This window comes from Arvicanthis niloticus, chromosome 13 (assembly GCF_011762505.2).
Source record: "Arvicanthis niloticus isolate mArvNil1 chromosome 13, mArvNil1.pat.X, whole genome shotgun sequence".
Lineage (NCBI taxonomy): Eukaryota > Metazoa > Chordata > Mammalia > Rodentia > Muridae > Arvicanthis > Arvicanthis niloticus.
The window spans coordinates 18,334,855-18,348,356 of NC_047670.1; the positions used below are offsets into that span (position 1 = coordinate 18,334,855).

The 13,502-nt window shown below is 36.7% G+C and overlaps 1 protein-coding gene across 48 annotated transcripts in view; it reads left to right on the forward strand.

The window, feature by feature from the left end:
• Positions 1-13,502, forward strand: part of Rims2 (regulating synaptic membrane exocytosis 2) — a 465,628-nt gene that overhangs the window by 190,160 nt on the left and 261,966 nt on the right. The window lies entirely within an intron of this gene.

Genomic DNA, 13,502 nt, shown 5'->3' on the forward strand with positions numbered 1-13,502 from the left:
TTTCTGTTTATGGTAAGAAGATACCCTAATATTAGCTCTTCAGAAATCCATTATTTCACAGCAATGTGATAAATGTTCATGAATGTACCATCTCTAACTAGAGGTAAAGTAAAATTTACATGTTTGTTTACCTCATTTTATTTATTCAGCTTCTTCAATTTATCCTAATCAGATTGACCCCAAAGATCGTAATTCTTTTATGTTTTATATTGGTTCCCAATTCATGTGCCTCTGAAAAGCACGAATTGTCTCATTTTTATAAAAAGATATTTTTCTGCCTTATTTTATACTTCACTTATATTGTTCTGAGATATTGTAGTTCATCCAACTGATGAATAATCTATTTCATAAGATTATAGTGCATTCTGTCCACTTGTTCACTGAGGGTTGTTTTCATTGTTTCTACATTTTTTGTTGTTACGAAAATACTACAAATATTTTTAATATGTCTTCATGAATACATTTGTAAGAACTTTTTTGGACATGTTCCACTCACATGTTCAACTATAGGTGGTGATGCTAAAGTGTCTTCCAACTGGGTTTTTAGACAATGACAATTTAATGTGCGTGCTGTACACTAAACCTTAATGAAAACACTGGATGACCTCAGCCAGAGCTCCTGCTCTGAGGGACACTTGTCAGTATCAGTAGGGTATGGCTACTGCACCTAACAATAGGATAAATGAGCTTTAAGTGACTTTGCTTATATCACAGTTCTTCTGTTCTAATATTAACTAATTATTAGTGAACATCTACTTTAAAGGTGATATGTTCGTACATGAGTGTAGTGTAGGATAACCTCTTTTTGCTTCCCTCTCATCTCTGATAGCCATCTGACTCTTCCCAGATCTTCTCACTTCTATTCTTCATTCGGGCCGGGTGTGACCTTTGCATAATTTTAGGGTTTCTTATAGGATCCTGGGTCAGGGATTACTTATAAGAATATGGACTCCTTATTAGTGGTTACACTAAACTGAAGAACAAGAAATCTTTCCTTCTTCAGTGACTATAAGCTGAGCATAGCCACTCCATGAAGGTTGAAGTCTCAGCCTAACAGTCCCACACCAATGAATCTCCTGGCCACCCTCCCAACACCCAGAGGACAATGTTACCAAGTCTACTCTTGTTCAGGTTTTGTGTCTATAAGCATTCTGCTGTGAAGTCAGCAGAGCAGTAGTGTTCCACTTCACACTAGTGCTCCACATCACACGAGTGTTCCCACCGCTTCTACTCTCCCCTCTGCCTCTGAGGTGTTTCTCCCCTGAGCCTTACGGTGGAGTGGTACTGATTGGTGTCAGGACAGTGAATATGGGGGAGCATTCCACAATCCCAGTTTCGTCTGTGTGCTTCATCACTCATCACCCATGAGTCTCTGTAGTTGCTGCTATGCACTGTAGTGAGGAGCTTTTTCTCTGATCAAAGCTTATGTCAGCATTAATCTTTGGGCATAAACATAACTATTTAGCTGGCAATTCGATGTGCATATTATATCCATTTGATCAAACAATAACAGTAACTTTCCCTCTGTGGTCTATGACCTTCCCAGACATGAATTTTTGACCAAGCTAACAGTATTAGACATGGGTTTCTTCCTGTGAGGTGGGTCAAAAATCAAACTAGAAAGCCATTGGCTTCCCTTGTTCCTGACTTGCTGCTATTGCTTTGGTAGCTGCATCTTCCCTAGCTGGATCAGTAGTGTGGCACACAGGGTGCACAGCTGAAGAAGGTGGTTATGGCAGTTCTCTCCCAGCAGTTTGCCTAGCGCCTTCTGGTAGAATGTGAGCTAGTCCTCAAGGAAGGAGGCTGTTACCCATCTCTTAGTTCCAGCTTGATTTCTGGGTCCTGCTACCAAAGCATATGGTGTCTTCAGCAATAGGGTCTCGTGATGCCATTCTAGTGGGCAACCAAGTGCTGTGGGGACTCAGCAGCCTCTCCTATTAACTGCTAGCAGTTAGCCCGCCTGGCACAGGGTTTTCATTGAATAACCCATGGCTTCTGAAAGCATCTTTGTATCTTTATAAAGCACTGTCATTCAAACTTTCGTTTTACCTTTTGTTAGAGCATGACTTAAACAGTTGTATCACAGTCTCCCTTATAATTGCTGAATGTTGCCTGAGGAGACTCATGTTGTCTGCGGGATTAAGAAATTAAATTCTTGGAGCCCCACTAGATCCTTAATGCTGATGCGTGGCAATTATTTTGCTTATTTCAAATTAATTAGTTACTACAACTCTCCCTCCCCTATGTCTATAAGGAATTAATTCTTTTTTACTTTTATATCAAGAAACAATGAATTCTAAATCTCTAAACTTCACTTCCATATTTAAATTATTGATTTTTCTTGCTAGCTCTTATACATGAAGTTGCTTTATTAATCATGTCTTTTCTTTGAATCTTTATTCTTAAAACGTGTAATGTTTAAGCTTGATGACTTTGTTGTTGTTGTAAATATGCACTTTCAGCATCAGATCCAAGTAATGAATCAGTGAGGGCTTCAGTCTCCACAGCCTGACAGCCTTGTTGCTAAGCTGCCTCTAGCTATCGAAGTGCAGGGAGTCTTGTTACCCAGTCAGCCAGACATCTTTCTCTCTCTGTCCTCACAGATGGGTCTGATGTTTGAGGAGTCTCCTAGCGTCTGTTTAAAATTCTCAAACTGCTTGCATCCAATCTTTTGACCCCTATTTGTGGTTCCGTTTGATTACTCATCTAGACATTTGAGGGTTGGTATTAGGAAAGAGCATTATGTCTCATACTTATTTGTACTAGCATGAATTATTGTGTAAATATAATTGAGGAGAAAATACATAGAAAGGGTAATATATGATTAGGGCATTTAAAGGAGTAGAACATAACTTTGTGTGAGTTGGTAAAGTCTTGCATATAATGCAAACTTCTGTTTTGTCATCATTTACATTATGCTTCTCAGTGGTTTGGTATTAGAGTAATACTCTCTGACCACCTCTCTATCATTTGATTAAAATCTATAGAAAACTGTAATAAATTAAAAACAAATCTTTGGATTTGGTGATTTTTAAATGTAGTTAATAAATAACATGATGACTTTTTTAATCTTAAAAGAACAAGAATATGTAACACACTTAGAATATAGCCTGAAAATAAACAGTAATTGATTATTGACCAATTATTAATATTAACTATTAATTAATATTAATTGATATACTATTACAATATATTATATAATATTATAATAAAATTATATTAACTAATAACTAATACCAATATTAGTATAATCAATATAATTGACATAATTAACAATAATTTAGAGTGATTTTAATATTAGAATAATTTATTAACCATCACTTGTCTTAGTTAATGATGATGATAATGATGATATCTTATATTCCCAAGATTTTACTCTAAAAAGATTATCTGATTATCTATGCCTGGGTCAGAATATATCAGCTTTTTAATGCTAAAATACCAAATTGTTTTCCTGAAAGTCTAATTTAAGTAAATTGTCACCCTAAATACATAAAATTGCTTTCCATCGTTAACATTGATTATCTTCATTTTATGCTAATTTTAATTGTATTGGTTGTTACAATAAATACTAAAAGCGTTTTACAGAATGTGCTCATCTCTGTCAGCTTGCTGTAGCTGCCATAGGAAAGTACTGCCAACTGGCGGCACAGCAGCAGACTCAGGAGCTTCCAATCACCAGGAGAGGCTCTTCCTTCTTTAGCAGAGAGGTGGTCACCTTCTTACTGTGTCTTTATATGGTCCCTAGTTCATGTGGACAGAAGCTTGTTCTGTGTGTGTACCTCTCTTGTAGTAAGCATGCTAGTCACTGGCCAGGGCCTGTTCTATAGTATGCTTTAACCACTTTTCTCTTCAGGCTGCTATCTTCAGGTACAGATGCAGTTTTAGATATTGGAAGTCAGGTTTCAAGATGTACAGCTGTGCGTGGACATAATTCAGATCATGTATCACTTAATTGCCAATCAAGGATAAGGCAATGCATTTTCTTCTTTTCATTGAAATTTAGTGCAGCTATTTCTGAATCTGCTTTTGATAGCATTTTAATATATTGTTTTTCACTTTGAAAATAGAATTATTTTTCATTGAAACAGTAAATGTTTTCAGTAATTTTAAAAGGAAACAAGTATTTTCATAGAATGTGTTTACTTAATCCTTTTCTCTCTTGTTTGTATCTGGTTAAGCATAAACTTTGGAATCGCAGTGATTTTCCTCAAAGCTCTGTAAGGACTTAAGTCAGTATTTCTTAATCTGAAAGTAAGCTGTGTCTAAAATAGTGAGCCCTTTTTTGTCTGTAATACTTTTTCATCATGATAGGCACACCTGCCTTATTATTTATTTTGTAGCTATGAGGTCTTTTATATAACCTTATGGCATGCTACAATCATTTGACTTGTTTTACAGTTTCATAAAATAATATGAAGAGCTATGATTGCTGTAATTAAAGTACTTATTAGGCATGTGTAGGATTTTCTTTTCTTTAAGACAGCCTTTATATGCCTTTGCTTACTGTCACTGCTTTTCCTAAGGTTATGGCTAAAAGCCTGATGTATATTTAGTATGCCTAGCACCTTCTAGTTCATAGTACTTTGGGGAAAAAAAACAGGAAAAAGAAATTGTTCTGGTCAATTTAGTACTCTTTCTATCTTCATATGTTATTGAAGGGGTTAAGAGATTTATTTAAGCTATATTCAGGTTGAACTGTGAGTCTCAGATTTGGTTTATCACTCTTGGGACTTCATTATTATTTAATTAAATATATGTCTACTTTAATTGGCAGTCCCGTTACACCGTGGTCCTTTAGTGTTTTTGAATATTTGTGTCTATTAGATCTAGTATTTAGACCTCAAAAATCTGTACATGTCCATTTCTTTAGTTTATAGTTAATTGAATATAATGGCTTAAAATGCTTGGAATGGACATGGAAAATCACAACTACCTGACTTGGCTGTGGTGGTGTTAAATGTTCTTTCTGGATATCTGCTTATCTCCTTGGGTCAGAATTTTACTGTTGGGCATGGGGTTGTTACTTTTATATGAAATGACCAGTTCTATCTATCTGTTTCTATCTATCTATCTATCTATCTATCTATCTATCTATCTATCTATCTATCATCCATCTATCCATCCATTGTCTATTTATTTATCTATCATCTTTTGTCCCCAAAATACCATATTTTCTTTCTTATTTTTTTCATAAATCTAGGGTCTGAATTTCCTGTTATTCTAGCTTTGCTGCCCTTCTTACTGACTTCTGAAGGTATTAACTATATCCTGTTAGCTTCTGCTATTCTAAAGTCTTATCGTATTATCATATCCACCAGTCCTAGGAGGTTCCAATTTCCTAATGACATCTTTTATCCTTAGCCTGGGTTCATGTCTGTCATACTCCCATCAGTTTGTACAGTGTCTCCTCACTAGGGGATCTGTACCACATTGGTTACTGAAATGTTCTGACAACATTCTTAGGGAACATAATTATACCATTGCATTTTCCAGCCTTAAATGATAGAATTATTCTAAAATAAATACCTATATCTTTTGTTCCCTCCCTCTACAATCTTTCACAACACTAATGGTATCTGTACTTTATTCAGTGCAAACCTTTATTATTTGTTTAAATTTCCAGGAGTTATTATAGCTGCATATTGATATCACTCTGAATGGACCTTACTAGAATATTAAACTATATCGGATAGTCAATAAATTAGTATTTAATTCAGCACATTTAGGATCTAGGTAGACAGCACTCCTTCCGTGCCTGCTGGTAGATAAGATTATTGATTACCAAGTGTCAAGGAGGAGGCATGTGAATGGACAGTTCAGCCTTCTAAGACATCTACTGTATCCGAAGTTTCTGTCTATTTGTAATTAAGATGGTCTTCCACACCACTAGGAGGAGTAGCCTCCACTTCTAGGTTCAGCTGGGCCATTTTTATGTCAGGTACTTGCAGTACAAGCATCATGTTCTGTTGTGGGTCTTAGAGGACCGTGACTTTTGGATGGGTTGGCCTTATCTGAAAACTTAGTTTTATTTGAATTTCTTCCACTCATGTAACTAAATTCTGATGGATTTCCAGCTCTGTTTCTCTTCTGCATTGAAGGAAAGGGGCCTTTAATTAGGGTCAGAGAGAACTTTGACTCTTAAACTTTGTGCTTTATGAGTGATGGATCCTTCTAAATTTGTCATTGGATTTGGTTTTTTTTTTCTTTTTTTCTTTTTTTACTTTTTTCTTTTTTTCATTGGATATTTCATTTACATTTCAGATACCATCCCCTTTCCCCATTTTCCCTCCCTAGAAGACCCCTATCCCATACCCCCTTCTCCTTTTTGCTTTTATACAACTTTTTTTTTTAATGTTAACCAATGGCTTTATAAATTTGGTAATGCTCAATATCAATTAGGAGTGTAATCTAATACCCAACCTACATATATCAACTATCTTTGACTGGCGGAGACATGTGAACATCTGCCTCCATGTCTGGCCCCCCTCTCTCTTTCTCTCTCATCACCTAGCTCCTCCTCTCCTTCTCCTCCTCCTCTCCTTAATCCTCCCACCTAGCTCCTCCTACACATCACCCTTTTTGGTAAAATAAAACTTTTCTTTCAAAATACAGTTAGAGCATAACTATATCATTTTATGTCAGTAAGGTGCAAGATAGACCCAGTCCATCATTTTGTTGACTAAGCAGAACCTCTGTCATCTCTCCTAAATAAAAGACTTAGTTCTAAACCTGGCTTTTTTTTCCCTCTTGGCTTTAGAATGAGTGTCAGCTGAAAACCATCCTCTCAAACCTTTTCTCTCAAAGTAAATAGCAAGGATTGGCTATGAGACTATAAGTTTTCAACCCCATCAGAAATCCAGAATGACTGAGTTAACTGAAATTATGGGAAGCACAAAGCATAGTTTCTAAAACATAGCCAATTTATAGAGACCGCTGAACACCTGGAAAGTCCCTATACTACAGAACGTTGGAGCATCTGATCTTCAGCTTTCTGGCCCAGGATCATCTGACAGACCTAGCGATGCAGAATTATTAAGGGCTGATTACTCTGTCTTGGCAGATATAATCAGTCAACTGTTCTGTAAGTGTGTCTTTTTCTGGACAGCAATTTGTCTGTAGATGGAAAGAGGCAATTCTTGCCTAGTGGCTGACTCACCACAATTGGAATTTAACCAAATTTAACCAAATTTAACCAAAGATGTTAAATTTCTTCTTAGAATCCAAGACATGAAACTGTCAGGAGCAGACAGGTCTCTAATCAAAATGAACATTAATACAGAAATGTTTGTAACGTCAGTTCTGTGGATTTCTGATGTTTTGAAAACCAACTATTTATGTAAGGCAATCCGAACTGTTGTCTGTTAACTCCTCTCAGCTATTTCTAAAGAAAATGTAGAAAACACCCTAACAATAAACTCAAAGCCATGAATTTGCTATAGGCCCTTAACTCACAGGCTAACCATCTCAAATAAGTTAAAAAAGTTAAAGAAGGACTGGGTCTAAGCCTTGTATTCCTAAATGTGTTATACAGGTGCAATACCTATGTTAGTAACAATATTCATCTCACTTTTATATTAATAAGAAGCTCGTACCAATGAAAACCTTAAATTTGAAATCAAAGTAAATTTTGTACCACTTAAGAAATTATAACTTCATCTTAAGAACAATTATACATATTTCTACCAGTAGGTTATGGCTATGCAATAAATCCTAGCTAATCCTCCCTGTTCCACCAAAACCACTCCTTTTCCCTAGAAAGACAGCCCAATATTAACCACCTCAGTCCTCAAGCCCAGGGAATAGGGGTGCTGACTCTTCATTAACTTCTTCAAGCTGATTATGTGTGTTGAAATATTAGAAGAGGGGTTGGGGGAAGAGTAAATTGATAAGCCTCTGACACTGTGTCTTCACTGCATCCAGCTGGAATTCCAGGACATCAGAGGTTCGAGCAGGTCTGCTCAGCTTGCCTGATGAGTAGATGCACCAAGGCTATGTATTCTGCAATATACAATTTTCAAAACAAATTTTAGTATCAAGATAATTATTTGTTTGAATTCTGGAATCTAGTCTTCTGGCGGCCTGCCTCTGTCATGTCTAATCCACATAATTCTGGGAGTTTCTATGAGGGTGTGCTCCCACCATCCTCCCATTTTTGCCTTTCTGCTCTCAAATTTCCCAACATCAGGGAATCCAAACTAGGCCCTCAACTTCCACTGATGCCTAACCCCTTACCCCATTCCCCCACTCCAATTACTATGAGGGTGTGCTCCCACCATGCTTTCATTCCCGCCTCCCTGCTCTTGCAATTCCCCAACACTAGGGAATCCAAACTTTCAGGTACCAAGGCTGTCCACTTCCACTGATGCCTGGCAAGGCCACCCTCTACTACCTATACAGAGCCACGAGTTTCCCCCTCCCCTTTGTGTTCTCGGGCTGGAGATTTAAGAATGGCTACTCCAGCTTGTTTCTTAGGACCATTTGCTTAAAAAATTGTTTTCCAGCCTTTTACTCTAAGGTAGAGTCTGTCTTTGCACTGAGGTGGGTTTCCTCTATGCAGCAAAATGCTGGGTCCCGTTTATGTATCCAGTCCATTAGCCTATGTTTTTTAATTGGGGAACTGAGTCCATTGATGTTAAGAGATATTAAGGAACAGTGATTGTTGTCTCCTGTTATTTTTGTTATTAGAGGTGAAGTTATCTTTGTGTGGCTGTCTTCTTTTGGATTTGTTGGAAGAGGGTTACTTTCTTGCTCTTTCTCGGGTATAATTTCCCTCCTTGTATTGGAGCTTTCCTGCTATTATCTTTTGTAATGCTGGGTTTGTGGAAAGATATTGTGTAAATTTGGTCTTGTCATGGAATATCTTGGTTTCTCCATCTATGGTAATTGAGAGTTTTGCTGGGTATAGTAGCCTGGGTTGGCATTTGTATTCTCTTAGGGTCTGTATGACATCTGTCTAGCATCTTCTAGCTTTTATAGTACCTGGTGAGAAGTCTGGTGTAATTCTGATAGGTCTGCCTTTATATGTTACTTGGCCTTTCTCCCTTACTGCATTTAATATTCTTTCTTTGTTTTGTACACTTGGTGTTTTGATTATTATGTGACGGGAGGTATTTCTTTTCTGGTCTAGTCTATTTGGCGTTCTATAGGCTTCTTGTATGTTTATGGGTATCTCTTTCTTTAGATTAGGGAAGTTTTCTTCTATAATTTTGTTGAAGATATTTATTGGCCCTTTAAGTTGGGAATCTTCACTCTCATCTATACCTATTATCCTTAGGTTTGGTCTCCTCATTGTGTCCTGGATTTCCTGTATATTTTGTGTTAAGAACTTTTTGCATTTTGCATTTTCTTTGACAGTTGGGTTGATATTTTCTATGGTATCTTCTGCACCTGAGATTCTCTCTTCTATCTCTTGTATTCTGTTGGTGATGCTTGTGTCTATGACTCCTGATTTCTTTCCTAGGTTTTCTATCTCCAGCCTAGTCTCCCTTTGTGATTTCTTGATTGTTTCTATTTCCATGTTTATGTCCTGGATGGTTTTGTTCAATTCCTTCACCTGTTTGTGTTCTCTTGTAATTCTTTAAGGGATTTTTGTGTTTCCTCTTTAAGGGTTTCTACCGGTTTACCTGTGTTCTTCTCAAATTCTTTGAGAGTGTTATTTATGTCCTTTTTAAAGTCCTCTATCATCATCATTAGAAGTGATTTAAAATCTGAATCTTGCTTTCCTGGTGATATGGGGAATTCAGGATCTTCTAGTGTGTGAGAACTAGGTTCTAATGATGCCAAGTACCCTGGGTTGCTGATGCTTATGTTCTTGGGCTTGCCTTTTGCCATCTGTATCTCCTTAGTGCTACCTGCCCTGTCCCTGACTGGAGCCTGTCTTTCCTATTATCTTGGTTGTATCAGAACTGTATGGGGTGGGTGTAACTACTGGGGTAAGCGCTGGGGCCCAAAATCTTCTCAGTGCTCAAGCGCAGACAGGATGCTGCCCAGGTTAGAGCTCTGGGAGCCCCGTTTCCTCTGGGTTCTTAGAGCTTGGGGGCAGAGCTGCCGCTGAAGACCTGCTCAGTGCTCTGGTCCAGACCAAAGGGAACCAGTGCTCTGGTCCAGGAGTGACTTCCCGAGTCCTTGTGGGTCCTAGTTACTCCCTGTTTGAGGTGAATGTTGCTGTCTGCTTACCTAAGATACTGCCCCTGTTAGAGTTCCTGGGAGCCCCACTTCCTCTGGGTTCTGTGTGATTGGGGGCAGAGCTGCCGTCTTGGATCTGCTCAGTTCCTGGGCCCAGACCGGAAGGAATCTCTGGATTTGTTTTTTAATATATCTATTTGGCATTCAGCATCTGCCATCCAAATCCAGTCTTTATAATTTCAGATTCTCACATAGCCCTCAGATGAGGAATGTACTGACTGATGCCATGCATGTGCTTTTTACAGATTGCATGATTCATTGGAGGAATGTTCTTGGGAAAAACTTTTAGTCAGGTGTATTAACTATTTTTGTGGTTGTGATAACATAATCTGAGAAAAGTAACTTAAACTCCTTTCAATTAAGACAGGGTTAATTTGGCTTCAGAGATAAGGTGGCAGTAGGAGCCTGGGACATCTGATAGCTTTCATCCATCATCAAGACAGAGAGTTATGAATGGCGATGCACACTTTTCTTTCTCCTCTTATAAGTTTGGATTTTTGGTTTGTTTTTTATTTTATTTTTTATTTTCTTAGGGTTACTAAGTGAGACTTTTCACTTCAGTTAACCTAATCTGGCTGATAAATTAAAATACCATAAGAATTATCTGTTTTGTCTAGAGTGGTCCAAATAAGTGTATGTCATTGAGTAGTTTGTGATAAAAATGATGGAAAACTTATCTCAGTGTTTTTGTAAAGACCTTTGTTAAAGAACCATTGACTTAGGAAACCTTATTGAGTGGGAAGCTTCACAGCAAAGAAAACATTTTTAATATTTGGAAATTTGGCAATATCCTATTTAACAAGGTATTAACATATTCTCACTTTTATTTAATTAAAAAATTTATCTTATAGTTGGAAATGACATTTTTGATAGAATACTTACTCTTTAAATGTAGTTACTTGATTTCATGTGATGACAGTACACAATGGAAAAATTTCCAAGAGTCTTCCTAAATTTAATTTTGGAAAGGAGATTGAAATGGTATCACAGGTTTATGAACAGTGTTTTATGAAGCAGGCATTACTTGCATTGATACTAGCTGCCGCCCCCTCTTTGGTCCACTCAGCATCTAAGTCCTTGGCGCTCGCTCAGTAGATTTCCCACTGCTTGTGCTCTATTTGGAGTCCAGTTTCAGAGACTGCTAAGTACGTTATCTGGGAGGAAGGATCATCTTCCAGTGCAGCTTCCAGTGCCTGTTTAATTCTCCAGCGAATGCCAAAGACCAAATGCTCTGGTTTTTGGTAAGAGATTAAGCGACTGGGGCATCCTCGTTTCTATATAATCTGTTATGATTAATTCTTTTTCCATGACAATGGCTTTCTGCTTCTACTTTTTATCTTTATTTTTCCATAATGATTCTAGGGAGCAGCCTTAAGAAACAGGTTTGGAATTTATTAGGTAAGTTATATATTTTTAATTTGGATGATTGAAATGTACTGGGTCTGCTCTCATGGGCATGGTCGTCTTTATCTGAAACTATACTCAGGATCATTGATAGCTATATTTATGTCTACATATTTTGTTCTTAATGTGGTCTCTACTACTGTGGAAGACAACTAATTCTTGAATATACAGTGAATTAAATATATATATTTTCTATGTTAACTGTATGCTGTCATTGAGACTGATGTTAAGGTCCATCCTAGACAGTTTGTAAGAATTTGTGAAATTTAGTTTTAAGGAGCTTCTGTAAATTTCAGCTGTATATTTTTACATTTAGGTAGAATGGAGAAGGTCCTTCCAGCACAATTTCTGATGCTCCTTAAGTTTCTTCATTGTGTCTTTCTAAGTAGATCAAGGGAGAAATGAGACGTGCCCCGTTACAAGCAAATACATTGCTAAAAGTTAGTTTTCTTCTTCGTATTTCATTAGACACAGAGAAGTTGGCTTTAAAATGGCTATGAATTTTTATTAGTATGTAATATATATTTTAAACATAGGCCATTCATTTTATGAATTGTCAATCATTATTTATAAAGTTGCTCAATAATTTTGATAACTGAAATGTTTATCATGTTGATAAAAGATCAAAGGTATAATCCTGCTGTGTAAGTGTTTCTTCAGATAAGAATAGACTACAGCTGAGAAAATTGTGTAAGAGATTGTGTTTTATGTAGTTCAAACTGAGGACTTTCATATATGTTATTCAGTACATTTTTATGTTCTAAAAACATGGTTTCAGTATTTTACCGTTGATAGCTGTGACCAGATTGTATTTATAAAGGTGTATGTCTAGATATGCATGCATGTATGTGTACAGACAGACACATACTGGAAACTTAAAAGTTGCACTAATGAATAACTTTTCCCCTTAAAACCAATTATCAGGTGCTGTGGAAATGGAATTTTCCTCATGTTATAATTTTGTTTTTGCACTACACAGATACATAGAACATGAAAATATAATGGCATTTAAAGAAAAATTTTATGTTGTGATTTGCCAGTTTAAAGAATCCTTCTTTGTTCCACACACAAATATTGGAGATAGCTATATTGTTCTATAATGCTCTCCACTGCCAGCAGTACCCTGGCAGACGATATCCTTGACTCCAGTGTCTCTATTCTTTCTCCTTTATTCTAAGATAATATAGACACTAAGGACATTACTTGTCCCCTAAAGTATTGTTTTAGAAAGAAGTGACTTGAATCGTAGGGCTGTAGTTGTAAATTCCAGCAAGGCCCAGCTGTGTCTTCTCTGAGGGGAGTTAGCACAGAAGGACACAGGCAGCAAAAGCAGGAAGCGTCTGTTTAGGGTCCAAGATCAATGGGCTCACAAGACTGTTGGAACTCATTTGATCAACACATTCAAAATGAGTTTCTTTAGTATTGAAAGTAAAATCAAATAATGTTATATTTGTAACTAAAATGTGCAATTACAAGATACATTTATGGTCAACTTTTAGTAATATGTTGAATAGAAAACAATAAAGCTTTCATATGGTTATTATGAGACAGAAGGACATGTGATGTCTGTTTTACTAAAGTGATATTCACCTTAGACAGAGGGATTTGTTAAAATAGGTTCCCATGCAGAAGAAAGATGAGCAGAGACAGAGCTGGAGTCAAGCTAGTCTGTTCAGACATACCTAAACCAGTTTATTTTTTTGAACATCTGAATCACTGATTCTGCTTGTGACTAATATGGCATATATATATATATATATATATATATATATATATATATATTGCTAATTATTTTAATTAATTATTTGTTTTGCCATCTTTAATTCCTTGTTTGATATTATTTCATGTTCTAATTTTCCTCACGAAGCTATACAAAGTTTGTTCTTTCTTAGACATTCATATATAAGTGG